The following is a 15,812-nucleotide window of genomic DNA, read 5'->3' as shown; positions in this document are numbered from 1 at the left end:
TCCGGTTGAGAGCTGGATTGGTGGTGGAGGAGATGGGTGTCGACCGGGGATTTCATATATATGGCGATTTTCTAGAAGGGAGACATGGAATACATTATGAATATGAAAGTGGGATGGTAGCTCTAAACGGACACCCATGGAACCAATTTTCTCAATGATTCGGAAAGGGCCTAACTTCTTGTAATCAAGCTTCGGACAAGGACGAGTGGTGGCAATATTGCGACGGAGAAGCCAAACAAAGTCTCCTACCTCGAATTGTTGAGCATCTAAGCGATGATGGTCAGCTTGCTCGTAGTGTTTGCCAGCGAGGGTGAGCTCCAAGGAAAGATCGCGATGTACATCCTCCAAGAGACGTGCCCGGTCCTCCGCAGAAGGATTGACAGAGTCAGAGGGAAGCGAAATGTTGAAGCGGGGGTGGAGACCGTAGTTGGCGAAAAATGGAGTAACTCATGTAGATGCATGCAAAGAGTTGTTGTAGGCGAACTCGGCAAGTGGGAGAAGGTCAACCCAGTTGTCTTGGTGGTAACTAAGAGAGCACCACAAGTATTGTTCCAAGATTTGGTTAACCCGCTCCGTTTGTCCATCAGTTTGCGGATGATAAGCGGAAGATAGATTCACAGTACAACCGAAGGTTTGCAGAAGGCGTTGCCAGAAATTGGAAACAAATTGTGGTCCTCGATTAGAAGTGATATTGTTCGGGACTCCATGTAGTCGAACCACATTTTTGAAAAACAAATCGGTTGTCTCCTCTCCGGTAATGGTTTTGGCACATGGAGTAAAATGAGCCATCTTGGTGAAGCGATCAACCATGACGAATACCGAGTCATAACCACCAACAAAGGGAAGGTCAATGATGAAATCCATGGAAAGAGAGGCCCAAGGCCGTTTGGGGATTGGGAGAGGGCAAAGGAGACCATATGGTCGATGATGAGATGCTTTAGAGCGAGCACAAACGTCGCATGACTTAACGAACTCTTTGACCAATCTCCATGGTTGTGGCCACCAATATCCCCGAGATATCAACTCCAAGGTTTTCTCAATGCCAAAATGACCAACAAGTGGATCATCGTGACACTCGTGAAGCACCCTTGTCCGACAAGGACCTTCTGGGACATACAAAAGATTATCCTGAATTGTAAAACGAGCTAAATCAGGTCTTTTGGGTTCATGGGAGGGGTTTGTGATACTTGCGTTGACCTCTATGGCGAACTTGTCAGTCGTAGTGGCTTCTGCTATTTGCTTGAGCAAAGAGTCATCCCGGAGCAAGCAAGTCGCGAAGTTGTAGAATTGGTTAGGCTTTAACAAACTCTAGGACTGCTGAACATAGGCTTCATTCTCAGGAGTGAGCTCAAACTCCGACCGACGGGATAAGACATCGGTCGTTGTGTGTTGAGCACAAGGTTGAAAGATTATCTCAAAATCATAGTCTGCCAAGAAGGTCGACCATCGCGCCTGTCTACAATTTAAGGTTCGTGTGGTAGAAAAGTATATTAGATTTTTGTGATCGGTAATCACTTGGATACAGTGTTGCACCCCGGCTAAATAGGGTCTCAATTCTTCAAAAGCAGCAATAATAGCGAGAAGCTCCTTGTCGTATATGGGGTAGTTGATTTCTGGGGCCGTGAATTTGCGGGAGTAGTAAGCCACCAGGTGAAGCATACCGATCTCATCTGGATGGGAGAGGATCACCCCAATGGCGAAATCAGAAGCATCTGTTTTGACTTGGAAAGGCTTAGTTGGGTCAGGATGTAAAAGGACTGATGCTATAGTAAAGGCTTGTTTCAGCAAGTCGTACGCCTTTTGGGCAGTTGTTGTCCATTTGAAATTAGCATCCTTACGGGTAAGAGCAATGAGAGGTTGTGCGATCATTGAGAATCCTTTGATGAAGCGACGATAAAAATTGGCAAAACCAAGGAATGATTGCACATCTCGTACTCGAGTTAGGACAACCCACTCTTGGATATTCTTGACTTTCCGTGTGTCCATTGTGATTCCCTGTGTCGAAATGACATACCCAAGAAACTCTACAGAAGTACGATCAAATTCACATTTTTCACTTTTAGCATAGAGTCCGTGCTCGTGAAGTTTGGCGAGGACTAACCTGACATGTCGAGTATGCTCCTTGATGTTCGAAGAGAAGACCAAGATATCATCTAGATAGATCACAACAAAGTGATCTAGATATATTCTCGGAATATGTCATTCATCATATGCTGAAATACTCCAGGAACATTAGTGAGGCTGAAAAGCATTACCTTATACTCGAAATGTCCGTAGCGCGTTCTAAAGGTGGTTTTCCATTCATCTCCACGTTTGATCCATACTAAATTGTAATGCTCCCAGTAGGTCAAGCTTGGAGAAGATCTTCCCAATCCAGAGTCGATCCAACAACTCTGGGATGAGAGGTAGTGGGTAGCGGTTGCGAACAATAATCTTGTTTAGATCCCGATAGTCGACGCAAAGGCGTAAGGATCCATCTTTCTTTTTTGCGAACAAAATAGGAGCTCCTGCTGGTGATTTTGAGGGTTGAATAAAACCCTTTTCAAGGTTCTCATCGAGATACGTTTGGAGTGCCTGGAGTTCTGGTTCCGACATCCCATAAATTGGGCCAAAGGGAGGACTAGCACCTTCTTGCAGATCGATCGGACAATCGTAGCGTCGATGCTCAAGCACGTGATCAACATTCTTTTTCTCAAATACGTTATTGAAGTCTTCATACTTGGACGCTAGTGAGTCAGTAGCTGTCCTCATTGGATTGCTCGACGAGGCACTATGCACTATTTTCCTTGTTGGGACTGGGATGTGAGCATCCGCCTTGGAGCTGATTCCTGCATTAATAGGAGGGTGAGCACCTGCAACAACATGAGATATTGCTTGCACCTCCGAGTTGGTTTGGGAGAAAATAATCGAGTGATTGCGCCAATCAACAAGTGGATTCTGTGCCTTCAACCAAGACAAATTGAGGATGACTGGATGTCGCGGTGAAGTGATAACATAAAATGTTAAGGCCTCCTGGTGGTTCCTGAGCTATAAGATAAGTGGGACAGTGGCTTCGGTGATTGCTCCCGAAGAAAGCATGCGTCCATCGATAGCTTCCACTAGGATTGGCTTGGACAATTGGACAACTGGGAATTTGTGTTTATGAACGAACCTTTCGTCCATAAAACATGTTGTTGCCCTGGAATCTAGAAGTGTTAAGGATCTAATTGAAATAGACTTGAAATGGATGCTTACCGGAAAGGAGAAATCTTTTGTCGATGTAGCCGAACTATGGGAGCGACACAAATGCAGATTGTCCAACCACATGGCTCCTACTATACTTGGACACCGTCGTTTTCCCGTTGTTGGGGCCGTCTTGTTGTATTGTTTGTGGATATTTGTTGTTGATTATTCTTGATTGGGCAAAAACGAATGAGATGGGTGGATGCACCACAATATAAACATAGTTTGTTGGTTCGGCGATACCTCCATTCACCCTCGGTGAGTGGTGGGGCGCGAGCTCGATCAATTTCCATCGGCATGGGGTCATCGTACGATGACAATGGAGAAGATCTCGAAGAGGGTTTCCACCTTGAAGTTGCTCGTTCCTCTTGACGAAGCTCAAACAACCGATTGTCACAACTAACTGCTTGCGTGATGGCTTGCGACAATGACGTAGGCTCCGGAAAGTTGAGTAGTAAATTTTTAATCTCACTTCAAAGGCCCCAACGAAAATGGTCGCAAAGAGCTTGGTCATCCCACTGAACATCACATGCTAATTATCTAAATTTAGAGGCATAAACGGATACTGGATGCATACCTTGATGTAATGAATAGAGTTTGGTGATGGCAGTTCAACGTCGGTCCGTATCCCCAAATGTTGCCTCAAACTCTGCCAGAAAGGTAGGAAAATTTTGTAGAAGTGGTGATGAAGTTTCGACCAACGGTGCAAACCAAGCTTGTGCATCTTCGGACAGAAGGGTCCCGATGAGACCAACTTGACGAAAATCATCCGCATACCGTTGAGGCTGTAGTTGGATAATAAGCTTGATCTGATTTATGAACCCTCGGAAGTGCTTCCTTGTGCCATCGAACTTGTCAGGTAAACTAATATTGGGCTCCAAACTTGTAGTGGGATGGGAAGTAGTCGGAGAAAGCATAGACGAGGAACCAAGCTCTATAGGTAGAACATTTGTTGATGTAGGAGGAGAGTTGTTTTTTTCTTCGAGTTCCATCGGTGTTCCAACTTGAAGCTTCCGTAACGATTCCCGAAGTTTGTCATTCTCAAGTTGAAGTTGATGCATGGCTTCCATGAGGTGATTTATTCTCTTGGTAAGATCCGACATGTTGAAGCTTAGAAAATGGGAAGGTGAACAAACTGTCACGAATAGGTGGAATGAGGCTAAGTACTAAGAGAGAGCGAGAGCATAAGCAAGATCACAAGATTGTCAAGGACAAGTAGACGAGGCTCAATATTAAGAGATAGCGAGAGAGAGAGAGCATAGACAAGAGAACAAGCAAGAGAGAGGATAGACAAACAAGAACTGTATATGCTTTCATAATTGGTGTTGTTCACCTTGATTGTAATCAAGGTGCACCCCAATATTTATACAAGAATGTGGAGATATGCATGAAAGTTAGAAGACTTCTAGAGAGTGCATGAAGAAGCATTCTCTACAAGGTTCTTGAAAGTTCTAGTGATCAATTTATAATGAAATAAGTTGAGTGTTACACAATACAATAATGTATAGATGGATATAACTCAATTGGTAAGGTTGCCCAATAAGACCAGAAGGTTATGGGTTCAACCCCCACCATTCTATGTGGCATCTTGTCTATGACCAGAAGGAACGTTCGACGCTACTGATCCTTCAACTCTCAACAATCTTGGACTCTTGCCAATACGATTGAGTAGACCATTATCAATGTGGAGGGTTCCCTTCAACGACGTAGTGTTTAATAGCATCCATAATAGATTCAATTCTTGCCCATGATTTGCTTTTAAAAGAAACTGTCATCAGGGTACTTTCCTCGAAGGTGATCACAATGATCGAATTGTTAATAAAGTTAACCTCATGAATTATGGGTCTCTGAAGTTGTGTGAGCATACAAGTGGTTCATTGTCTTCATGCATACGAGGTAGTTTCAAGAGAATGGAGGGAATGTAGAACCAGGTTGGAAGCTTGTTTACTCAGGAGATACAAGACATTGTGAAGCAATGGTTGAAGCTTCGATTGGACCTACGGTTTTAATATATGACGCAACTTTTGATGATAGCATACATGGTGGAGCGATCATGAATAATCATAGTACAACAAAAGAAGCACTACAAGTTGCAAAATCTTCTAGAGTGTATCGAGTCATTCTTGCACATTTCAGACAATGTAACCCAAACATTTCTATTTTCAATGACAACTATACAAGCCATGCTTGCATTGCATTCGATATGATGAGTGTAAACTTGGTGGATTTGCCGTTAGTACCAAGGTTAATATACTTTTCAACTATGAAATGTTACTGGATGATGATATAGAAATGGTAGCTTGAAATAAAAGCAACTTGGGATTGAAGAGAATAGAAGGATATTAAAACCTGGGTAGTCATACCTCCATGGCCAGTTATTGGGATAGTCCTTTTTCCTCTTCCTTTTCCATCTCTTTTGTAGTTTGTACTTGATAGGTTTTTTTGAAAACTAATGGAAGGATATTTTGTTTTGGAAAAAAAAAGTTAACCTCATGAAGATAACTTAAAACATTTTTATTTCTTTTTCCATTTAGAGATACTACTTCAGTATTTTTTTATCTTTGGCTCACCCGAAGGCTACAACTCACACGAAGTCATGTTTTATTAGCAGTACATAATCCATCAGGGGGTGTACCATTCCTACCGAATGGTACGAGTGAGATACATGCACAGGATGACCTCTAGGAGATATGATGAGACTCTCACCACGTTCCATCATGCAACTTGTAGACAGGCTACATTTTACCACCGCCCTTCACCGTCACCATCTGCATCGTCGCCACTTACGAGCATAACCGTATGGCCCTTCACTGTCACCATCTGCGTCGTCGCCACTTACGGGCACAAACCGCCCTTTTTTAGGTACCACATGTATGTTGGTGCGGGGAGACTCGAACCTCCAACCTAGCGGTTGGAGTGTCCCCCCATTACCATTACACCAACACATCACGAGTGACTTAAAACATTGACAAATAATTAATTAAAACTATTTAATGGAAGATCAAAGTCCTTAATGAGCTCCGTCTATTGTGCCATATAACCCATGAGGTTCCATTGGTCTTGTAATATTTCAAGGACTATCGGTCCGTAGTTACTTGAAATTGATTTCCATATAGGTAGTATCTCCCTATCTCATTGTGCATTCTAAATACCAAATAGTTCTTGTCATGATATGACCTCAAATAGTAGTTGAACCACTATACCATAAGGTACACGGGTTCAATTCCTATTGGAGGCCATATGCCATATCATGATAGTTCTACTCATGAACTATGAATTGATATTGAGTAGATATCAAGAGAATATATGGTAAGAAAGAAGAGAGAGAGTTTTTTTTGCATAAATACTGAAGTTCATGCTCCACTCATTCCCGGATCAAGCGGTAATGCCTCATTTGATGCTCCAAAAATCACATAAAAAACAAATGAAAATATGAAAAAAATTTAGTATGATCTGATACCAACTTTTAGAGTCTAACTAATTAATTAAGCAAAACATAAGGAATTATATACCAAAGAAACGAAAGAGGGTTGTCAAACCACCCGACCACCTCGTAGCAACATGGGATGGACCCATACCTCCTCGATATCGCATACCATCAAGGGTTGATGCGAATCGTACCTTGGGTTCTCTAAGGAATACACATGCTTAGCTAACAAAAGCCATAGCCACACTATCATAGTCTCAAAATAAGTCAAACCTCCCTTGATAAGAAGGTAGCTAGCCTCCTTATATATGTAGAAACCCTAGGCCTTAATGTGTTCACACAAGACTGCTTTATTTGATGTGGTCATGTGATAATACATTTAATAGTTATCCCACACCATAAAATTGAATATTACAATTCATACCCTCGTTCCTTTCATAATTAAGCCATGCATACTCATCATGAAATTAGGAAAAACTACGAAAAACCTATGTCATGATCGGCTATGGTTATGCACGTAACACTTGGTTATCCCATTAGGTTTGCCATTATACTCTAGTTGAATACCAAGTTTCATGCTTTCATCACAATTAGAAGATTTCAAGAACATTAACACCTTGTTCACCTCCACCAATCTTTGATCTTGTCCCGACAGTTGAGCAAAGCAGTGTTGCAAAGATACACAAGTGCTTGTGAAACTAGAGCTAGACCATCGGTGATGTTACGGGCATGACCAATGTTACGGGCATGACCATATAATATCCCGTGGTAAGAATTTACCGTAGTATTCTATACACGTGGATAAGTGTGAGGGTTAAACGAGAGTGTAAAGAAGGGGAGGATTACTTTTAATCCTCGGGATTGACACAACCCATTAGGTCAAGTGTGAACTTGCCTGGGGGCCTTGGGTATCGCTATAAATAAGAGGCCTAGCTACCCTCATTGGATCATCTTTTGACTACATCGAGACTCTGCTCGTGTGGTGGGTCAACTCTTGTAGCGAGCGCTCTAGCACCAGGTACGACTCAACGCCACGGCGGTGGTATGGGACGCCGATCGAGGCTCGAGTCCGTCTCGATCCCTTCGCTCGGGGGTGGTCGGGTGGATCAGCACCCTTCTTTCTCTTTCTCCTTTCTATCTTTCATTTCTTTATCCTTATCTTAAGCTTACTTTAGTACCTAGATCTATAATATTTGGTATCAGATTTTTGTACTAATGTTTCTTTGTTTTTCATTTGTCTTTTGATTGATGCTGATCGATCGTTGTGCAGTTGGCCTTGATCCAGACAACGATCAACAAAGAACTTCGGTAACTCTTTCCATAATTTTTCTTTCTATTCTCTCTTCTCCCATCTAATCATGTGTTTAGTTTATATGTAATTTTTTTCATTAAGTCAATGATGTTGTAGTGGTCTTTAATTGATTATCTAAAACGTTTACATATGTGCACGAGGTCAATACCTCGTTTGACATATTAATAATATGTGATGAGTGTCGTATGCGTACGAGGTTAATACCTCAATTACGTATTACTTTCACGAACATATGTTACGTTTGCGTATTAGTTTAATACCTTGATTTGTTGTAAACGATATGCGGTTGGTCTCGTATGCGTAAGAGGTCAATACCTCAATTGCGTATTACGATGATCTCTTATTTGTGGATGTTTCGTGTGCGTAGAGGTATATACCTCGATTACGTATCTCGATCACATCATTTGTGGCTATTTAATATAACGATATGTTTAATATAGGCATATGTGGTCACATATATATGTATTTGATCGTATATATGTGAAAAGTAAACATATGTGTATATTCGTTATTACGTGATTATGTCGAAAGTTGTCATGGTCGGGAAAAGGATGTTGGTGGCCGTCCTCACATTTTTGTGAGAATGGCGTTGTCACTATCCCTTTTTCAACAATTTTTTATTGTTGATAACCCCGTTGATGACCTCGATTTCGTTACGTAAAGAAACGCCAATAGCCATAATGATGTTGAGTACGTAGGGCTTGACCCACTTCAAGTGAGGTCGCTCCAATGACGCACGTATCCAACATCCCCCCCTCGTTACATGGATACGATGCCACCATGAGCTCGTTCTTACGAGAGGCATTCGTAATGACGTGACCATGTGATGGCCCACGTGAGCCTACTACAAAACAAGGGCTCATTTGGCTTCACCATTAGGTTGCACTTTGGCATATGCCATCGTAATTACGAGACTTGAGGATAGGTAACGTACCAACATAGTTTTGGTAAATGAGGGCGAAATAAGGACCCTTGACATATATGTTCTTTGAAAAAAAACATATATGATCTCGCATATCTCTTATACGCATCAAACATCAAGCATTCGAGAAGAGCAACTTACTTGGTTGGCTCAAGTGTTTAATGTATTTGTTCTCGAGGTCTCGAGTTCAAATATGACCAAGACCATACACCATCCTTGATGCATATGACTATAACACATGTTTAGACTTAAGGTCTAAGTGCACCTCGGGGTCCTCGTAATAGGACTTAAAGAGCCAAAACCACATATGTGGGCACCGAAACATAGTTTATTATTAACATTTTTTTCGTGTATAAACAATTCATGACGCGAACATACATGGTTGAGCCTCGGGGAGCCACCATAAAAAAATCGATATAAAGATAAGGGAAAGACATTTATTTGTCACCCCCATGGTTTTTAAAACACCTTTGTGTTACCATAGTAACCTGATCTTGAACCTCATCTCATACGTCTAGAGGGGTATTGACGTGAGATAATGATATCGATTAATGCTCGCCCATGATATGTTTACATCACGACATGATGTTATGACTATATCTCTGACCTTGTCCTATTTCTTTTCCAGAAATAATCTTTAATGGCTCAAATTAACGGCCCGATGTCATCCGCTCAAGCGGAAGGAACTCAAGGGAATCCTCCTAGACAAATGTCCACTGAGATGTATTTGGCACAAATAACCCAATACCTTAGTTTCACCGCTCAACAGATGACCGAACTTCGGCAATCTCAGAGTGCTCTTGAGGCACGTGTCATTAGTCTACAACGTGAGACTAATAGACCTGATGAGCGACAAGGTGAACCATCATTTGTCGTTAAGCCATTTACCGGAGACAAAAAGGAAAGAACCGAAGAAGCAATCTGCACATGGCTGGGACGATGGGAGTCTCATTTTGAGCTCTATCCCACGCCAGATAGTACGAAGATTGCATATGTCGGCCGAGAACTCGGGGGTAAGGCCGCCGCCTGGTGGCGTGGCCTCCGTACTATGGGGAAATTGCCCGATACCTGGACAGATTTTGTCACGGTTTTTAAGGGCCAATTTCTGCAACCTCCCTCTCAAACCGAGGCAACACAAGCTTTAATGAACCTCTCTAGCAGGAAATTTTCCTCGCTAGAAGACTATGTTCACCATGCTAGAACCCAAATCCAAAAATCGGGTCTAGAAGGGGACAATTGGTTGATAGCTTGTTTTGTCAATGGCATCCCCAATTCGGACTATCACTGGATAGTGCACGATAAGGATCCAAAATCCTTCGAAGAGGCCGTTGAAATAGTTCTTCGCTATCAACGCACTTCGAAGGACCATAACAAACCCAATGAAGCGCCCGGGACTAAGCAGTCACAATTTGTTGGGAAACGCAAGACACCCAACGAATTCCTGGATCGCGATTGTAAGCGACAACATCCTTTTTGTGTATTCTGCAAAAAGAAGGGTCATACAAAAGATCAATGTCGAAAGCTCCAACGGAAAGAGCACGACAACAAAGCTAAAGCTGCAGACCATAAAGGTCAGATTCCTAATGTCCTTTAGGTCTATACACATCATTTAAGTAATTGTCAATGTTCTTTCCCTCACTATGTATTGGGTCCCAATGATTTACTACGTGCAAACGGGTATATCAATGGATCTCCCGTACAATTTTTATTTGATTCGGGAAGCTCACACAATTTTGTGAATGATCGTTTGGTTCAGATATGGGGAATCCAACCCACCGTAAGTGATCACACCTACACGGTGCACTTGGCTGATGGAAGAGTACAATACATCAACGGGGCGATTCACTCATTAGGAATTTCTATTGATACTTATATAGAGGAAGTAGACTTCCATGTAATGAATCTTTGTACCACCGATGTAATACTGGGATATCCCTGGTTTTATAATAAAAACTCTTCTTTATTTATTAATTGGGTTCATCATTCCATTTCTTTTGTACTGAACGATTGTACGCATTTTATTCAATATGTAAAAAAACAATCCCTCTCGATTGTTTCCTCGTGTCCATCAATATCCGAATTGTCTTGTTCTAAGTTATTTTATTGTGTACTTGATCCGGACATTCACGTTTACAATATCGATAATGTCCCGATTCAATTAACATATTTTGAACAATAACAACTTGATGAAATCTTAAATGATTTTCATGATGTTTTTCCAAGTGAACTACCTGATGGGTTACCTCCTAAACGTAATATAGACCATCGCATAGATATTGTACCTGGTGTTGCACCAATAAGTATACCTCCGTATCGCTTAAGTCGATCCGAAGAAGATGAGGTATCTAAGCAACTCAAGGACTATTTACGAATGGGTTATATACGTTATAGTAAATCTCCATGGGGTGCACCAGTTCTCTTGGTTAAAAAGAAAGAGGGCACATGGCGTATGTGTATTAATTACCGACGCTTGAATAAAGTGACGATCAAGAATTCGTATCCATTGCCCTGGGCTGACGATCTAATTGACCGTCTCCAGGGAGCTAGGTATTTTACGAAACTTGATCTCCATACTGGCTACCATCAAATACGAATAAGTGAGGACGATGTTCCTAAAACGGCATTTCGTACGCGCTATGGCCATTACGAGTTTTTGGTTATGCCTTTTGGTTTGACCAATGCTCCGGCTACTTTTCAACAAGAAATGAATGACATTTTCCGAGAACAACTTGGAAAATTTGTCGTTATTTTCCGCTATGGCCATTATGAGTTTTTGGTTATGCCTTTTGGTTTGACCAATGCTCCGGCTACTTTTCAACAAGAAATGAATGACATTTTCCGAGAACAACTTGGAAAATTTGTCGTTATTTTCTTGGATGATATTTTAGTTTATAGCCGTACATTACCAGAACATGCTAGACATATCCGCTTTGTTTTACAAACATTGCGTGACAAACAGTTTTATGCAAAGATCTCAAAATGTGAGTTCTTCAAGAAATCAATTACTTATCTAGGTCATCTCATAACCGAACGAGGAGTTGAAATTGATCCTTCTCGCATTGAGAAAATCAAGCTTTGGCCCACTCTTCGGAATATTCGAGAAGTTCGATCATTCCTTGGTTTTGTGGGGTTTTTGCGAAAGTCTCTTCGTAATTACTCCCAATTGACGACGCCATTTACTGATCTTTTAAAAGGTCAAACGCGTAAGTCTACAAAACCTATTGTGTGGAATGCTACACTAGACCTTGCCTTTAAGGAACTCAAGGACCTGGTTTGCAAGGCTCCTTCACTTCTTTTACCTGATCCTTCAAAACCTTTTGAGGTTGAAACCGATGCAAGCGATTATGCTATAGGTGCTGTCTTGTATCAAGATGGTAAACCAATAGCATTCGAGAGTAAGAAACTTGATTCTGCTCAATGTCGGTATACCGTTCAAGAAAAGGAATTATTTGCAGTTATACATGCACTGAAAACATGGCGCCATTATCTTTATGGAAATCACTTTGTGGTAACTACGGACCACGAGTCCTTGAAATATTTTTGTGACCAACAAGACCTGAAAGGTCGTAAGGCACGATGGGCTGATCTCATCCAAGACTTTGATTTTTCCATACGATATCGTAAAGGTTCCATGAACACTGTCGCTGATGCACTAAGTCGCATCCGTGAAGTTAACATGCTTAGCTTCACTGCAATATCATCAGATCTTTATGATCACCTTCGAGGAAAGTATCCTGATGACAGTTATTTCGCAAAATACTGGGCAAGAGTTGAGTCTGGAATAGACACCACCACATCCTCGAAGGAATACTTCCACATTGCTAACGATTTGCTCTACCGTAATGGGAAGGTTTGTGTTCCAGATTTACCCGAGGTAAAAAAGAGGATTCTTTTTGAATGCCATGATGCACCCTCAGCAGGGCACCCTGGAATACATCGTACACTCGTTCTCATCTCCACTCAATTTTATTGGCCTAAGATGCGTCCTTACATACATAGCTATGTGACTAAATGTCACCAGTGTCAGGTTAACAAAGCCGAGCGACTTAAAGCCGCAGGACTTTTACATCCCTTGGACATTCCCAATAATAAGTGGGAAAGTATATCCATGGATTTTATTGTTAGCCTTCCTCGCACCCAAAAAGGTCATGATGCCATCTGGGTTGTCGTTGATCGACTAACTAAAATGGCCAGATTTATTGCTACTAAAACCACGGTAACAGCTCCTGAATTGGCTTACCAATTCGTTGACGAATTGTTTCGTTTTTATGGGTTACCGATGGATATCATGAGTGATCGAGATCCAAAGTTTACTAGTGACTTCTGGACGCAAGTCTTTAAGAAGTTAGAAACTACGTTGAGCATGAGCTCCACGGATCATCCTCAATCCGATGGACAGACAGAACGAGTAAATCAAATTATTGAGGACATGCTTCGAGCATACGTTGGTGCAAAACCAACAAAATGGGAACGTTATCTCCCAATTTTGGAGTTTGCTTATAACCGCTCCAAGCATACGTCGACGGGATATAGTCCTTTTATGTTGATGTATGGTTTTCAGCCACGAGCCCCGATTGATGTTAATATACATCATGATGAGTTGCGAAGTACGCAAAACTTTCTTCGGGATATGCAAGATATGTTGCATATTGCACGAGGTAATATAAAAACAACTCAAGATAGAGCGCGTTTTTATGCCGATCATCATAGGCAACCTCGTGTATTCAACCCTGGACAGAAGGTATTTTTACGTGTACCTCACAATTCTAAGACATTGTCTACGGGTAAGTGCGCTAAGTTAGCCCCACGGTTTTGTGGACCTTTTACAGTCCTCAAACGCATTGGGTCATCAGCCTATCGTCTCGCTCTTCCCGATGGTGTCGGAATTCATCTAGTCTTTCATGTGAGTCGTCTAAAAGAACTTCTAGGTTCTAGCGACAATACAGTTACAACTGAAACTCTGGTTACTTTTGAAGAATTATCTTCTAAACCACATGTACCAGAAAGAATTCTCGATATTAAAACAAAAAAATTACGTACTAAAGAAATCCGAGAATTTAAAATAAAATGGATGGATAAATCAATAAAAGATGCCACATGGGAACGCGAAAATACTCTTAGAACTAACTTCCCTAACTTTCCATTGCAAGAGTGCAATGTTTTAAAGAGGGGGAGTATGTTACGGGCATGACCATATAATATCCCGTGGTAAGAATTTACCGTAGTATTCTATACACGTGGATAAGTGTGAGGGTTAAACGAGAGTGTAAAGAAGGGGAGGATTACTTTTAATCCTCGGGATTGAGACAACCCATTAGGTCAAGTGTGAACTTTCCTGGGGGGCTTGGGTATCGCTATAAATAAGAGGCCTAGCTACCCTCATTGGATCATCTTTTGACTACATCGAGACTCTGCTCGTGTGGTGGGTCAACTCTTGTAGCGAGCGCTCCAGCACCAAGTACGACTCGACGCCACGACGGTGGTATGGGACGCCGATCGAGGCTCGAGTCCGTCTCGATCCCTTCGCTCGGGGGTGGTCGGGTGGATCGGCACCCTTCTTTCTCTTTCTCCTTTCTATCTTTCATTTCTTTATCCTTATCTTAAGCTTACTTTAGTACCTAGATCTATAATAGGTGACTTCAACCAAAGAGGATAGAATGGACTTGAGTTGTCACCTTCCATCCTTGAAATTTCTTTTTCCTCTTTTCATAAACTTGTGTGCATGATAGGATGTGTGTGTGTGTGTAGGAACACTTAGGGATATAAGCATATGATTGTGTGTGAAAGTGTGAGACTCCTAAGAGTTTATAATTATTGTGTGTTTTATATGTGCAAAACAATGCTTTGGTTTGATGAATATTAACATACAAGGAGGCAAATATATGTGTATGGATATGTTATTTCTAAATATTAATGTGCATGTGTTTGCAAATGTTCCCTTCAATGTTTATGTGTGTGTGTGTGTTAGTAGGTAGGAGGGGTATTTGGGGACAAAGCAAAGGAGTATGTGTTAGTGAATGGGTTCTAAAGTTTTTTTCCTTAAAGTATTTGTAAAGGTAAGCATGGCGGGTAGACATCACTTGCAACAGGGTCAGTGGTGATGTTGGGCGATGGTTGTAGCAACTATTTCAACGAAGACGTGTAGGCGGTGACAACAATTGCAACATTGGTTGACAAGGCATTTTCTCAATTTAGAGTGAAGTTCAAATTAGAACTCTCCTCTCCTCGAACCAGAGCTTTAACTTATTAAAAATGGGTTCAAGCAAAACCCTTCCTTCTATGAATTGATCCCCCCCTCCCGTTTTGGGAATTATTTCTCAAAATTACAAATGTTGCCCTTTTGGTCAAGCACCCTCCGATCCAAGGGATGTTAGCCTTAACTGGTGTGATGGACTTGACTCGTCATTCAAGTGCTAATTTCTCCCATGTAACATCCTGCTTGGAGCTCAGATTCATGTTCTATCTTTCATCGAATTTGAGGCAATTCCACGTATCTTCCTGCTCCATACTCAGATTTCTGATTTTATAAATCCACCACAATCCTTGAATGATTATGAAACTCACTATAACAAAAGATTCACTACAAATATATTTTTGTAGGTATATAAAAAAGCAACATTGTATTACATCAAATGGATCATAGTTCTTACTCATGTTCAAGCGAGATAAAATCGCGACTCTATTACATGGAGTGGCTTGATCTTCAAATAGATAAGATAGAAGTAGTAATGGATCAAGGTGAAGAGCTTTAGAGGGAAATCCTCGAGTTTCAATGTAACATCCCAACAAACAACATCCAACAAATCCTCTCTCGATCCACAACCATGAGCCTGATCGAAATCTCGACAACACTTCCACCTTGTACAAAAAACTGACCCTCGACAATGAGCTCTCTTGCCCCTTCTACAGGCTTCTAGCGTTCCTCATGC

This window comes from Azolla caroliniana, unplaced genomic scaffold (assembly GCF_043228905.1).
Source record: "Azolla caroliniana isolate FFs.n. ecotype wild unplaced genomic scaffold, voAzoCaro1.0.p SCAF_6, whole genome shotgun sequence".
Taxonomy (NCBI): Eukaryota; Viridiplantae; Streptophyta; class Polypodiopsida; order Salviniales; family Salviniaceae; genus Azolla; species Azolla caroliniana.
The sequence above is the reverse complement of the archived record's forward strand: the minus strand, read 5'-3'. Positions refer to the sequence as shown.